This window comes from Ambystoma mexicanum, chromosome 5p (assembly GCF_040938575.1).
Source record: "Ambystoma mexicanum isolate Mex_15411 chromosome 5p, UKY_AmexF1_1, whole genome shotgun sequence".
NCBI lineage: Eukaryota > Metazoa > Chordata > Amphibia > Caudata > Ambystomatidae > Ambystoma > Ambystoma mexicanum.
The window spans coordinates 825,708,350-825,724,488 of record NC_090930.1 but is presented as its reverse complement, the minus strand read 5'-3'; positions in this window follow the sequence as shown (position 1 = coordinate 825,724,488).

Genomic DNA, 16,139 nt, shown 5'->3' with positions numbered 1-16,139 from the left:
TTGGGCGGTAAATGTGGCGAATTATCCGCCGGACCTAAATAGCGCTAACGCCAAGGCACCCCTGGCGGATAATCCGCCAGATCACAACTTATCATGCACGCGCCCCGGCCCAAAGCGTTAGCGAGATTAGCGCGAACCCTTAAATCCGGCGCACTGTGCGCTACCGCCACATCGCGCTTATATCGCGCACTCTGAGCGTGCGCTTATAGCGCGCTGGAAACGCGTCGCCGCCGAACGGGAAATGAAGCGGCGGCCATTTTGGATATCACAATCCGTCGGATATCTCAGGCACTGGAAGCCATCCACTTGATTCGAAGGCAGAAAATGAGTCAGGAGCGCACCATGGGCAAGTCTGCCATGGGCAGGGTCAGAAAACCCAAGTTTAGCGACCAAGAACTTGAGGTCCTTGTGGATGAGGCACTGACTCACCATCACGAGCTGCAGCAGCGTAAAACAAGCGCACTGCGCAGAGGCCAAATCTGGAAAAGTGTTGCACAAAGGGTTAGTGCAGTTGGCCGCGTGCCCCGGGATGGGGAAGACTGCCGCAAGCAGCTGAATGACCTGCGGGTTCGAGTGAGAGGCATCCTGTCCCAGCACAGGAGTGCAAGCAGGGCCACAGGAGGAGGCCCACCACCCCCCCGACCTCACACCATGGGAGGAGAAACTGACGGGCCTCATTGATGTCGGGACCATTGAGGGCATCGGTGGAGCAGAGGCAGGGACTGGCATTGATCCAACGGCAGGTGAGTCCCATCCCCAAATATATGCATATGAATGAGAGTGAAGACATGTGTCTGAGGCACTGCATACACCCGTAAGTGAGGGCCACATCCCTAGAACGTCAGTACTGCCTAGACGACCCTGTACGTGCAGTGCATGAATGACAGGGGCAGGGGATAGACTCCCATAGCCATAGGACAGCTACGTAGAGTGGTACTGTGCATCAACACAACCACAAAAGCCTGAGTGCAGTCCACCCCAACCACGCTTTCCCATGCAGTGTCCCTCCATGCACATCCACAACAAGCACCACATGTTGACTGAACAGAATGCAAGTTGAATGCGTCATTGTCACTGTCTTCATTCACACTTGTGGGCATGACCTGCATCACACAAATGTATGTAGCATTGTACTCAAACCACCCCCTATGTACCTCACAGGCACACGTCGATCCCAAGAGGCCGTTGATGCTGATGATGAGACCACACCGGCAATGTGCCCACGACACTGTGCCTCCACCAGCACCCCCCCCCAAGAGGCCGCACCCACAGGAGAGAACACCGGGGAACACCCACCTCACCCCGACTCAGCCCCGCCAGACAGCAGCAGCAGCCACATGGCCGCAGGGAGGCTACCGGCAGCTCACCGGAATCCAACATCCAGAGCCCGACGCCGAGGGAGAGAGGCCGGAATAGCAGCCCAATGGGGGAGTAACACCTCCACGTGGGCATCATGCCACCACAGTACACACCCACAGCAGCAGTGATGGGGAAGGGGCGTCAACACCCCATGGAAGTCCAAGCACAGGCAGACAGCAGGCAGGGAGTCGGCATGTGGCTGTGCGTCACTGCAGCACACCCCAGCCCGATGTGGACACCCCGTCGTATGGGATCCCAGAGGGCCATCGTTCAGAGCCATGAAGCCCAGTCCAGTCTGGTGGCATGCCACCATGCAGCCCCCCCCCGACAGCGCCCAATTCGCGGTCCACCACCTGACGCGCCAGGAGAGGGCCTTGTCACTGGGGCAGCAGTCATGGGCCGGCTGGACATGATAGAAGCTAAACAGGCCCGGGTGGAAGCAATGGCCAAAGTCCAGAGCCGGCACATTAAGGCCGTGAGCAATTCAATTAGGCATGGATGCAAGTACATTGCCCGGGACAATGCACGCACACGCCATGTCGTGCAACAATGCACTGCTGCCCTGACAAGCTTTGGCCAAAGGGTACGTGAATTCACGGAGGCTATGTCTGCACTAGCAGAACAACAACGCGAGGCAAATGCCCTCATGCGCCAGCACATGATGGCCAGCGCTTCCGTGCCCTCAACTTCAACCACACCAACAGAGGGTTCACTGGAACCATCTCCAAGGCGCCGGTCCTTGCGCCACCTGAGGGCACACATACCGGAGGGTCCTGGGAGAGGGAAGCGCCCGCGCCCATCATAGCGGTGCATGGCATCATTGGTGTGGGCCTGATCAGGCAACAGCACAGTTGGGGGTTGTACACTGGGGGGAGGGGGATTGTTGGGTGCTCACTGGGGGGAGGGGGGATTGTTGGATGCTCACTGGGGGGTTGGGGGTTTGTTGAGTGTTCACTGAGGGGAGGGGGGATTGTTGGATGCTCACTGGGGGAGGGGTGATTGTTGGGTGTTCACTGGGGGAAGGGGGGATTGTTGGATGCTCACTGGGGGGAGGGGTGATTGTTGGGTGTTCACTGGGGGAGGGGGGATTGTTTGAGGGAAAATAAATCACGTTACAAAAATCACAATGCATGGACAGTAGTGATTGTTACAAATGCAATTTAATGTAGAAGTCACCATTTACCTATTACCCATTTCGAAAAGAATCCATCAATCAATCCCTGTCTGGCCAACCTCCCTTCCCTCAGGCCCACCCTTTGTGCATGTGCTACACCTTCTGGCACTTCATCACCCTCACTACCATCCTCAGGTGGCTGCACATGAGCATCAGGGGGCAGTGGCACATTTCTGCGACAACAGATGTTGTGCAGCATGGCACATGTCAGTAAGATTTCACAACTTCTTCTGGTGCATGCATCATAGCACCTCCCATGCGGTCGAGGCACCGGGAGCGTGTCTTCAAAAGTTCAAATGCCCTCTCCACGCAGATCCATGTACGGGCATGGCCAAGGTTGTATGCCCGCTCCGCAGCCGTGTGTGGGTGACGCACAGGGGTAATGAGCCACGTGTACTGGGGATATCCAGATTCATCTGTAGGGGAGAGAAAGCCGGTATGGGGACAAGGTAAATCCAGTGGGTGTACAGAGCCCTGTCATCAGTGTGATTTTGCAATATTTGTCATTTGGACTATGACATTGTGGAGTGCGCTGTCCTATGGGCACGATTGAATCAATGGGGTACTCTCCACTTGGTACGGCTATGTTTCGATATGTAACAGTACTCATTCACATGTCGCAGGATGAGGGGGCCCTTCCATCTACTTCTGCTTGACAGAAGTGGCTGCCTCATGTGTCATTGCTAATCCATTGGCCTACAGTTGCATTTGCTGCTCTTCACTATTCTGTACTGTTCTCCATGCATTCCCATGGCCATTTTGGGGACAGTGTTTGTGGGATGTGCATTGTCATCACTCGGCCTACTTATGTGTGGAGCATTTGTGGATGTGCCAGCTGATGGTTTGGTATTTCATTGCTGTCGGATGGCCAGGCTGGGATATCTGTACTGTGTCAGTGTTGGGAGCCATGGTGCTACTCACACAGGATGCCTTGTTGTGGTGGGGCTTCCATATGTCACTGTGCACCACATGTCTTACATCCTGCATGGGTGTGTTCTGCTGTGTTGGACATGTCCAAGGTTCATCGTGCAAGCTGCTTGGATGTGTATGCTGCTGTGATGCTGCTGACCATTGGGAATGATGGATTCTGTGACAGGCACCATCAGTTGTGGATTGACATGCTTTGTGGTATACATTTGTACTCACCCAGTAGCCATGTGTTTTGGCCTCAGTGCCTTTCCATGTATGCTGGCAGGGTACTGTTGCGTAGGACCATGGAGTCGTGGGTGGATAACTGGGTAGCGGGCACAGCAGTGGCTGAAGGTGAGGTCAGGGCCACATGTCATCTGCACATTGAGGGAATGGTACTGTTTCCAGTTTCTGTAGACAGCCTCATGTGCCTGGGGTGGTACAAGTGCCACATGTGTGCAGTCCAGGGCTGCTATTACATTCGGGACTTGGCCAATGGCATAGGATTGACCATTTAGCTGGTGCACCTGTGCCTGTGTGGCTGGCAATGCAATGTTTTCATTCACATGATTCAACAGCGCATCAAGCACCTGTGCCAGCATGGCACTGAATGTGGACTGGACCATTCCATGCATCATGGCAACGGTATGTTGGTAGCTGCCAGTCCCAAGTAAGAGAAGCACAGACAGGAGCTTCACTAGGGGAGGTACTGCCGTGCTGGTGGCTATGCGGCTGCATATGTCACCCTGGATTGTGTCCAGCAACTGGTGATGGTTGCCCTGTCCAGCCGATATTCTGTCACCAACTGACCATCAGTTAGGGCCCAGGGTGTTGGCCTGACACTGGGGATGGCTGGCGCCTTGCTGCTGCTGCTCTCCTCCTCCTTTTCCTCATCCCCACTGCCCCCTGCAATCCCAGGGCCCTGGCCTGGTTGACTGGCCTCTGTAGCTCCAGGCGCAGCAGGTAGAAGTCGACATCAAGGCTCCCGGCTCCAAATGGCAGCATGGTGTTGGGGAGGGGGTGTTGTGCATGGGTGGGTCCTTTGTAGGCCTCTAGATTGCATTGCTTACACCTGGGCCTTCATTGCTGTCTCCTCCCTGCTCCTGCTGGTGTAATGGGGTTGGGGAGGGGGTGTTGTGCATGGGTGGGTCCTTTGTAGGCATCTAGATTGCATTGCTTACACCTGGGCCCTCATTGCTGTGGCCTGTGTACTGTTACCTCCAGCTTTTTGCTGGAGGTATTCTCGGCGGATTTTCCGCCGCTTTTATGGCGCTAATAGTGCTTACGCCGGACTCCTGATCGATGATGTTTTAGCGCTAAAGGTTCCTGGCGCTCTTGTGGCCGGTGCTTGTACAGCCGGTTGTCCTTGCGCCGGCTGTTATTGCGCCGGCGGTATTTGGAATCGTGATCCGACGGACCGTTAAAATCGGCGCTATGAGCGCTACCGCCGATTTTAAGGCTTACCGCCCAGGTCGTGATGAGGCCCATAGTTTTAAAGGTAAGTGACCTAAAAATACATATTACATAAAAAGAAAAGAAGAAAAATATATCAATGATTATAATGCAATCATTGCCCACTTATGGAATGCAAACATAGATGTGCAGTACATTGCAGACAATTCTACTACAGTTGCACGATATGTCACAGCATACTTAACTAAAGTAGAAAAGACAGCGCTCCAAGACCTCTGGAATGACCTGTCATCAGATAAAACAGTGTCTCAGAAATTATACAGCTTGGGCATAAAAATGCTCACCCATAGAGAATGTGGATCATATGAAGCAGCTGATCGTTTAACTGGTACTGCATTGTATGGTAAATCTGAAAATATAGTATGGCTAAGTCTTGGTCCAGCTAAATCTAGAAAAAGAGTTCTAAAATCATATGAAGATATAGAAACAATAGCCAAAAGTGATCCCAACAGCCAAGACATTTTAAAAAACAATCTATTGCACACGTACTACCCAAACAGAAGTAATACTTTGGAAAACATGTGTCTATACCACATAGCCCAAAACTACACATACAAAAATAATATGAAACCTGATGAAAAAAAGGTACATATAGAGTGACAAACTGTGAAGGCAGCTTAGTTAAACTCACTAAACCAAATTTAATTAATCATATCAAATTGTTATTAAATACTCCTCAACATAAAGAAGTATATTACATGTCCCTGCTACAACTCTTCAAACCATGGAGAAAAGAAGAACAAATTCTAGATAACTATGACTCATATGAGGATGCTTTCAAAGCAAATGAAAGCACTATAACTGATGTAAACTTTACACAGTACAAAACAATGTTGCACAATGAACAGCAACACGAAGAAGAACTCCAAGCCCAACTAGATAAGGACACTCCTGACAGTAGTCAACCTTCTGTAACAGGAAGCCAAGAACCACTGGGAGAACCACTAATAATAAATTAGGCAGAATTAGCTATGATAGAAGTAGAAAACACCATGCGTCAGTATGAAGATAAAGAAGACTTAACTATACTACAATCAAAACTAACTAAGCATAACAAAACAAATTGCACATGGTGTAAAACATGAAAATAAAGAATGTTCCTGCCATAATTATAAACCTATACTACTGTACGTCAGTGGTGAAGCTGGTTCTGGCAAAACATTCCTAATCAAAATCATTAGTAAGTTCCTTCAACAATTGACAAACAACGAACTGTCAGCTGTTGTCACTGCCCCCAAAGGTTTAGCTGCCTACAACATAGGTGGTGTTACATTACACCGATTACTACTATTACCAGTAGAACACCAGAACAAATCGGACTATTACAAACTTTCTGCAGAAGCTGCAATGGAACTACGCAGAGTATTGCTACTAATAGATGAAGTGAGCATGGTCTCCAACCTGATGTTAGCTTTGATTCACCTCAGGTTACAAGAAGTACTCAAAACAGACTATGAAGAGCTCTTTGCAGGAAAATACATTATTGTTTTTGGAGATCTGCTTGAATTAACACCAGTAAAAGGTGAGCCTATTTTTAAAACATTAGGACACAAACTATGCCGTAAAACTGTTGGCAGCATTGGAAATGTCAACCTTTGGCAACATTTCCAATACAGAGAATTAACAGAAAACATGCGGCAATCTGCAGATCTCACTTATGCCAACATTTTAAAAAGTATAAGAGTTGGTATACTTTCTAAAGAAGCAGAAGCAATATTGAAAACCCGGCACATTAATGCACTTTATGGCGATAATGCATGTGCTACAGATGTTATGGAACAATTAGCCCACAAAAATGTCAATTGTATGGCCTTAATGCCAACTCTTGCAAGCTGTTTCAAATTCAATGAAATCATGCTAAGTAAAGAAATGCAACCAATCATGGAAATTAGCGCCACAGACAAACTAGATGTACATTGTATGACACTACCCATGTGTGACCAAGCCACAACAAGACTAAATAGTTTAGAAAAATCAATCTCAGACACAGCAGGCTTATAAAAGATATTAAAATTATCCTTAAATTGCAGAGTAATGCTTAAACGTAACCTTGACATGGACCAAGGACTAGTTAATGGAGCACTGGGTACAGTTGTTGGCTTTCAAACATACCCACGCGACAACAAAATTCAGTTTGTCAATATACTCTTTGACAAACTTTCAGAAGTAAAAAGGATAGGACGCTCAACAGCTCGATTCCTTCTCTTCAAAGATATGTATGTACGCAGAGAACAATTTTCTCTAACTCTTGCATACGCAGTCACGATTCATAAATCACAAGGTCTTACCCTAGACAAAGCAAAGATAGATATTGGTAACACAGTCTTTAAAGAAGGCATGAGCTACGTAGCACTATCACGCTTACGTACACTTGACGGCCTATTTCTAATCAACTTTGATGCAAGTAAAATAAACGCTGATATTCCTTGCATTTTAGAATACAATAGACTTCGCTCACTATACACCACCCACCTAAACACATATTCTGTTCCACAAAAAGTAAAACGTTATAAAAGAAAAATAAATCAAACAGAAATGCAACAGGATGTCACTGCAAATCCTCCAAAGAGAGTAAAAGAAACTAATACTTCATCAAGTACCACAAGCAAAAAAGAATCAATTAGGGAAAGTAAACCAGGTAATTCTTTAAAGAAGGAAGACAAACTCCAAAAAAAGCAGTTAGATACAGAACTACCTGGACCATTTAAATTCTCAAATATAGTTGGTGTAAGTTGCTACGCAAATGTAGCAATGATTATTCTATTTCAATTACCACCAATTGTTGACAACATTTACTTACACAGTACAGACCCATTGTGTTTGCAAATGTTAGTACTTCACAGAAATGCAGCAAACAATCCTGACAACACGTATAGTGTTTATGGAATAAGACAACAATTGGACTACTGTGCTGGAATGGTGAAATTCACTATAAACTCACAGGAAGATTCACAAGAATGTCTAATGTACTTACTATAAGTACAGGAAAACAAAAACATACATATAAATGAAATCTTTCCGATTTCATACATGTGGAAACATACATGCACTCTCTGCAACAATGTGACACAAGAAGAAATCCCCAATGAACGCTTCATATATATATCAATACCAAATTGTGAATCCATTCCATTTCAGTGACTTGTACAAAATGCAAACCATGGTAGATTATGCTCTACCTGCAATTCAGATAATCGCTCCACGTTAGTAATACAAACACATAGTAAATACATAATACTAATGCTTCTATGTTACAATGCAGATGGTACCAAAAACAACTGCAAGCTGACTGGATTCACACATGGTCAAATATCACTTGGTAAGAAAACCTTCACAACAATAGGTAGAATCTACCACGCAGGAACCACAACCAATTCAGGGCACTACACTGCATATATAAAAAAAGAAATGTGGATGGTTTGAATGTAATGATAGTACCATTACTCTAAAGCAGAGATTACCAGCAAATCTTACAAACGCTTATTTGATGTTCTTAAAACCAAAATTTTATAACTAAACTGTATTTAAACCCTAAGTAAACTTGTGTTAAAAAAATATAAACTGTTAGAATACTCCAAAAGCTATCTAACTGCTCAAAAATTCTACAACAACTAATCAGATAAATGAATACCACTAAATTAGACCACAAAATACACAGTCAGAATACGCCAATTGGTATCTAACTGTCCCAAAATGTAACAATATCCAAATAGATAAATCAATACCACTAAAATATATCAAAAAAATAGACAGTTAGAATACTCCAATTGGTATCTAACTGCTCCAAAATTTTATAATATCCAAACAAATAAATAATGTGTTACTGCTCCAAAAAAATGCAGCAAGCCAAAGTATAAAGCATTAGCCAGAAACAACAAGTGAACACTGAAAACAAACAAACAAATAAACTGTAGCATAACAGAAAAAGGTTTTTTTTTAATCCAACATGGATTTTTTTTTCTCCCACAGACCCAATGATTTTAGCAACAAATGCAGAAACTGAGCAAATTGCACAGTACTCTGATTTGTAATCTACTAAATATGAGGGTCCAAAAAAAAAAGTATGTTGATTATACAATGTAATAAGTCATTACAAAATACTAATACTAACATGCTATTTTCTTTTATCACAGAAATTAACAAGAAATACATGTACTCCGGTTACTAGACCAAACAGTAAGTATACAATAATGAGGAGAACCATAGCAGCATATCACATCCATAGTATCTAATACCTTTGTTCCTTATACATTTGTTTTTCACCCAAAGTTATAAGCAAATATGAATGTGATATGCTGCGGTGGTTGTTGCCAGGGCATAGAGTCTTGGGTGCATGGCCAATGGGTGTTCACTGGGGGGAGGGGGGATTGTTGGATGCTCACTGGGGGGAGGGGTGATTGTTGGGTGTTCCAAATGGCCATGCACCCAAGACTCTATGCCCTGGCAACAACCACCGCAGCATATCACATCCATAGAGTCAAACATTTCAACTATGGTCTATGGAAACTTTTAATGTCCGCGGACATTATGAGTGTTCATAGAACACTTTCAACTGGCCAGCGAACAATATGGACAGCGTTTTCAGGACACCCCCTACGAACATTTCAGAACAACGCGATAGTTCTTAGAACACTTTCAACTTGACAACGAACAATACGGGCAGTGTCCTCAGAACACCCCTATTTCGTTTATTTGCGAACATTTCAGGACACCGTGAGTGTTCTAAGAACACATTCAACTTGCCATCGAACAATACAAACAGCATCTTCAGGACACCCCCTACGAACATTTCAGAACAACGCGAAAGTTCTTAGAACACATTCAACTTGAAAGAGAACAATACGGACAGCGTCCTGAGGACACCCCCATTTTGTTTATTTGCGAACATTTCAGGCCACTGCGATTGTTCTTAGAACACATTCAACTTGCCAGCGAACAATACGACCTACGCCTTCAGGACACCCCCTACGAACATTCCAGGACACCGCGAGTGTTCTTAGAAACGTCTTCAGAACACCCCATTTTGTTTGTTTGCGAACATTTCAGGACACCGCGAGTGTTCTTAGAACACATTCAACTTGACAGAGAAAAATACCAACAGCGTCCTCAGGACACCCCCATTTTGTTTATTTGCGAACATTTCATGACACCGCGAGAGTTCTTAGAACACATTCAACTTGCCAGCCACAACCCCCCATTCATATTTGCGAACATTTCAGGACACAGCGAGTGTTCTTAGAACACATTCAACTTGACAGAGAACAATATGGACAGCGTCCTCAGGACACCCCCTACGAACATTCCCCGGACACCGCGAGTGTTCTTAGAAACGTCTTCAGAACACCCCCATTTTGTTTATTTGCGAACATTTCAGGACACCGCAAGTGTTCTTAGAACACATTCAACTTGCCAGCCACAACCCCCATTCATATTTGCGAACATTTCAGGACACAGCAAGTGTTCGACAACGTCTTCAGAACACCCACATTTTGTGTATTTGCGAACATTTCAGAACACCGCGAGTGTTCTTAGAACACATTCAACTTGACAGAGAACAATACGGACAGCGTCCTCAGGACACCCCCTACGAACATTCCCCGGACACCGCGAGTGTTCTCAGAAGCGTCTTCAGAACACCCCCATTTTGTTTATTTGCGAACATTTCAGGACACCGCGAGTGTTCTTAGAACACATTCAACGTGACAGAGAACAATACGGACAGCGTCCTCAGAACACCCCCATTTTGTTTATTTGCGAACATTTCAGGACACCGCGAGAGTTCTTAGAAGCGTCTTCAGAACACCACCATCTTGTTTATTTGCGAACATTTCAGGACATCGTGAGTGTTCTTAGAACACATTCAACTTGACAGAGAACAATACGGACAGTGTCCTCAGAACAAACCCATTTTGTTTATTTGCAAACATTTCAGGACACAGCGAGAGTTCTTAGAAGCGTCTTCAGAACACCACCATCTTGTTTATTTGCGAACATTTCAGGACACCGCGAGTGTTCTTAGAACACATTCAACTTGATAGAGAACAATACGGACAGCGTCCTCAGGACACCCCCATTTTGTTTATTTGCGAACATTTCAGGACACCGCGAGTGTTCTTAGAACACATTCAACTTGCCAGCCACAACCCCCCATTCATATTTGCGAACATTTCAGGACACAGCGAGTGTTCGACAACCTCTTCAGAACACCCCCATTTTGTGTATTTGTGAACATTTCAGGACACCGCGAGTGTTCTTAGAACACATTCAACTTGACAACGAACAATACGGACAGCGTCCAACAGGCCACCCCCCATTTTGTTTATTTGCGAACATTTCAGTACACCGCAAGTGTTCTTAGAACAGTTTCAGCTTGCTTGCGAACAAAACGGACACATATTGAGTCCTCAGAACACCCCCCATTCAGTTTATTTAGAACATTTCAGAACACCCGTGATGTCCGCAGACAAATCAAACACAAAAAGAATGTCTAACACATAAAAAACACAACTTTCAACCTATCTCATGCACTCCCACCCTCCCCAAACCCTCCTACACACCAACACACTCTGCTAAATACAAATTTTGAACAAAGTTTCACCGCGCTGTCCGCGGACGTCCGCGAATCCAAGATGGCGGGTGCTACCGAAAATCTGACACGCTTCACGCTCCACGCCGTCCAATCAGCGAACACGTTGCATGTCCGCGGACAACACGCAAGCCGATTGGCCAATCAGGACACTGTCCGCGGAGCGAACAGGGAAGTGTGTCCGCGGACCGAAAACAGATATCACTAATTTTCTTTTACCTACTTTTTGGTCATTTTAAAAAAAAATACTGGACGGATTTTCACCAAATTTGCAAAAGCACGCTTTCGGGGCCAAGCCACTGCTCCTGGTCCAAATTTGGTGAAAATCCGTCCAGCGGTTTGGGCTGTAGACGCGAGCAAAAATTTGTTCCCATTCAGTCTATGGGAAAAAAAAGCCCCCCTATAACTTTGCCCCCCCTGGACGAATCCTCACCAAACTTTGCAAAACAAATTCAGAGTGACCCAAATACTTTTTTTGCAAAGTTTGGTGAGGATTCGTCCAGGGAGAGCGAAGTTATAAGCCACCCAAAAAGTGCTCTTCCTATGGAAACACCAACTTAACCTTAACTACATGGCCATGTAATACAAAGTTATTTTTATTAACCTGAGATATGCCAGTTTAACAGTATCGTTTCCCTACAGCCTCCCTCCCTCCCCTTTCAGGACAGAAAATACACAAGGTTGCACCAAAGGTCTATTTATTATTAAAAAATAAAAATAATCAAACTAATTTAAAATATAAACATATTATACATATTTCCTACTCAATATGAAATCTCAAAGTTAATGATTAGTGCAATGATGAATAATTAGATACTGGTCAATTGAATTATAAAAACTGCATTTAACTTGAATGTAGACTATTTAAAGCACACACATCACCATATGTACATTCAGTTTACCCTTAGCGCATATTCACCAATGTGTTAAAAAGTGAATGAGGATTCAGGAGAAAGTTTCCATTTTTTTAAGAAAACGAAATTAAATCAGTACATCTCTGCCCATCAAAATCTTTCTATTTTTCATGTATTTAAAATAAATACCTCCTTTTTAAACAATGGATTTACCAGTGTTTCAAACAGCAATTTAGAGAACTCAATTTAAAGGCAAGATACTTGTCATTGTGTGTGTGAATCACTTGCAGAAAGAAGGGCTATTTAGCGTTTATGTTTGCTAGATTATCTTGAATGGTGTTTCTATTGCATTACTGTGTAAAAAGTGCACATTTGTCATTTTTCAATGGGCAATTTAAAGTGGAATAAATGGGTGACAGTTAAAAATGTATCAATTGTTCCTTGAGTGGTTATGAGATACTAAGAGGACTGTTCTCAGTGATTTAACCAGGAAATTACTTGAATTACATTATTTTTCATGTAGTGTGAAAAATTAGATTTTATATGGCTCCCCATCTGTACTTGGCCATCACACAGAAAGTATGTTGGCATCTCCCAAAACACACACTATTTGGGTTATTTGGGTCTATTTGATCAAATCCAGAAAAATTTCCAGAAGCACTTACACTCTGAAATATTTACTCATTTACCACAATGTACAGTCAATTGATATATCCCCCTCAGTACTTTTACAAATAAAGGGGCCAGGATTTAATATATTCCAATTTAGAGAAAACCTACCCACTATATTATATTTGCCCTTAGCATTATACTTACATTGGAATTGCTTTTGGTTGTTTCACAGACAGTTGGGTACCCTCTCAAGGACTGCTTCAATTCACCTCCATTAATGACAGGTGGGCATCAGTCAGCAAGGTGGGTCAGCTACCATCAACAACCTGGTTTCCGCATTCAGCACTGGCATGCCTGCTTCCTTTTGCACTGAGGAAGGCCATGGGTTGTATTCCATATATTCCTTTCACAATGATCTGCCAGCAATCCAGAATATGTCCAAAGGAGAGCAAAATATTCTATTCTCCCGCCTGATGTTTCCAATTTGTCTTTATATCTCCTTCTTCCATTAGTCTGTCAGTCTTTCAGTCAATCCATCAGTCCATTAGTCCATCCCACTCCGTCAGTCCATCAGTCTGTCCCCTGAAATCTGGGTTGGACTTTTATATGTGAAAGACCACTCCTGTTAGAGGTGTGTATAATTTCTCTATTTTAATTGGCCAGTCTATGTAATTGGACAGTGTTACAAAAGTGGCATCACACTAAACCCTTTCCTTTGTACTAATTGAGTGTATTGATGAAGAGGCAGTCCAATGGGAATAACATTCTGAGCCAGTTTCCATTCCATTTCATGTGATATCATCTTGGAGATTTTACATTAATCAATTGTGATTTTCTAAAATATTGTGTTCAACTCATGTGAATAAATTGCTAATAGGTTTTCCATATTGCTGTCATTGATGTAAATGAAATGATGCTGGTGTAATCTTGACACGACATATGGTGTGCATGTGACAGATTTTTGCTTTTTGTTCTCTGATACTTTCACACAAATATTCTATTCCCATTTCAGAATAACAGCCTTTCCAACACAGACACTAGAATCGGCACTGGAATCACTGGTGTGCAACATTTCTGTATAGAAATATCTATATTTGTATAATTTTCATAACGAACAAATATAAAATATATAGAGCCTCATTACATGGTAGGCGGTAAGGGTTTATCGGCACTGCTAAGGGCACCGGTAGCGGTAAACCCTTACCGTCTTACTGCGAGGTCCATTTGCGGGACCCGACCTTAACGGCTGGTGTAGACCAGACGTTAAAGTTGGGACCCGCAAAGGGACCTTGGTGCTAATTACGGTACCGCAATTTGTGGTACCGTAATTAGCTCCTTCCCCATTCCCATTGAGCCCTATGGGGCAAAAATGGGAATGGGGAAGGGCCATGGAGAAAGTGGGAATTACCGTCCTGCCAACCTTGGAATGGGGTGGTAATTCCCCTTTTCTCCATGGTGGTACCGCATAACGTGTAATGAGGCCCATATTGTTTTACATTCAGTTTTCACACTAGACTATTTTTACAAAACTGAGTTAATATGACATTCCTATCAAAATATATTCATGAAAATCTGATCCAATATGTAAACATATTAAGATGCATTTTTTCCATTATTTTCCATGATTTTTCCAAATCAATATTGTTGTCCCATGAAACTGTTCGATTTATCCAAATGATACAAACCCCACCCATCAAGGTGGTCACATCCTGCACTGGATTCTTACTCACAACCTTCAGAGCACAGCCATAAATATCCAGCCCTGTCCTTGGTCTGATCATTCTTTTGTCAATATGACTGTCTCGTTACCTACTGCCCCTTTTAGGCTTAATACTAATACCAGGATTGAGGTAAAATGCAGAAATATCAAACAGGTATCACCACTAAACTTCTCCACACTACTTTCATCCAAGCTGGAGACAGCAAAAATATTTGAGGATACATCCGACTAACAGCCTGATTCATGGAATTATGTGCGTGAAAAACCCAGATTTGCGCACCTTTCTGCCCGAAAATCCCCAAACTTCAAATAGGGATTTTCGGGCTGAAAGGCATGCAAATCTGCATTTTTCACGCAAATAATTCCATGAATCAGGCTGTCAGTGTCTCACCTCTCCTCTGCCATTAAGACCATGATAGATACTTTACCCCTGAAAAAACTAGGACGATAAAAACAGAAGCCATAAAAGAATCATGGTTTAATGACAGTGTTGTAGAAGAACAGAAGATGAAAAGAACGTGAATGGCGTAAAAATCCCTGCCCAAACACATTAGGCAAATATAAAGAATCTGTTCATGCCTTTAAAAAACCCAGCATTAAGGTAAAAACTGAAAAGTACAACTTCAAATAGACAATGCCAAATCTAGCTGCAGCAAATTATTTAAAATTCTTAAAGAATTTGAGAGTCACTCCTCGTCATTTGCACCCACCACAAAAAACCTCTGCCTGGTGTCAAGCTATACAAGATGATATTCTGACCAAGACAACAGGTCACCAATTGGCAATTGCTAAACAGCAGGCCGGTTTATCTGAACAAAAAAGCCAAGATTATATAAATAGCACCAGTAGGAAGTACATTGATAAATCAATTCCCAAATTTCAGTTTCTAAGCTTCTCAGAAACAGACGTTTTCGACATAGTTACTAAACTCAAATCTACATCTTGTCTGGGAGTGTGGGCTCCTTTGACCCACTCAGCAGTACTCCCATCCATAAAAAAGCTGTTTTTCAGCAGAAACAGCAAAATGGCTGCGCAGGCTCCTGTGCGCACCACTGCCTCACATCAAAACTGCATTTTGCAGCAACAAAAAAATGCCTACACCATCTTGCCAAGCACATATTGGGCAGGATGCAACAAGGGGGCACACTGAGGAAGCCTGCCAGTGTGTTCTTACATATACCAAAGAAATAGAGTGAAAAAGCAGCACTGCTTTGCTGCCAGCCCAAAGTCTCCATTGCAAATGGGGTATTTTACCTAAAAATGATGCCGCTCTGATGCCCTTTTTCCTCTGATTCCTTATCACAATATTTTATTAATAAGACCCGGCCAAGCCCATTCATATCCCCATTGTGCTTCAGCAAAACCAAGCATGACATCTGAATGACAGGCTCTGATAAGCCAAATCTAAAAAAAAAAGGCCCAAGAACCTTTCCTTTCTGTCGTGCACAGGAA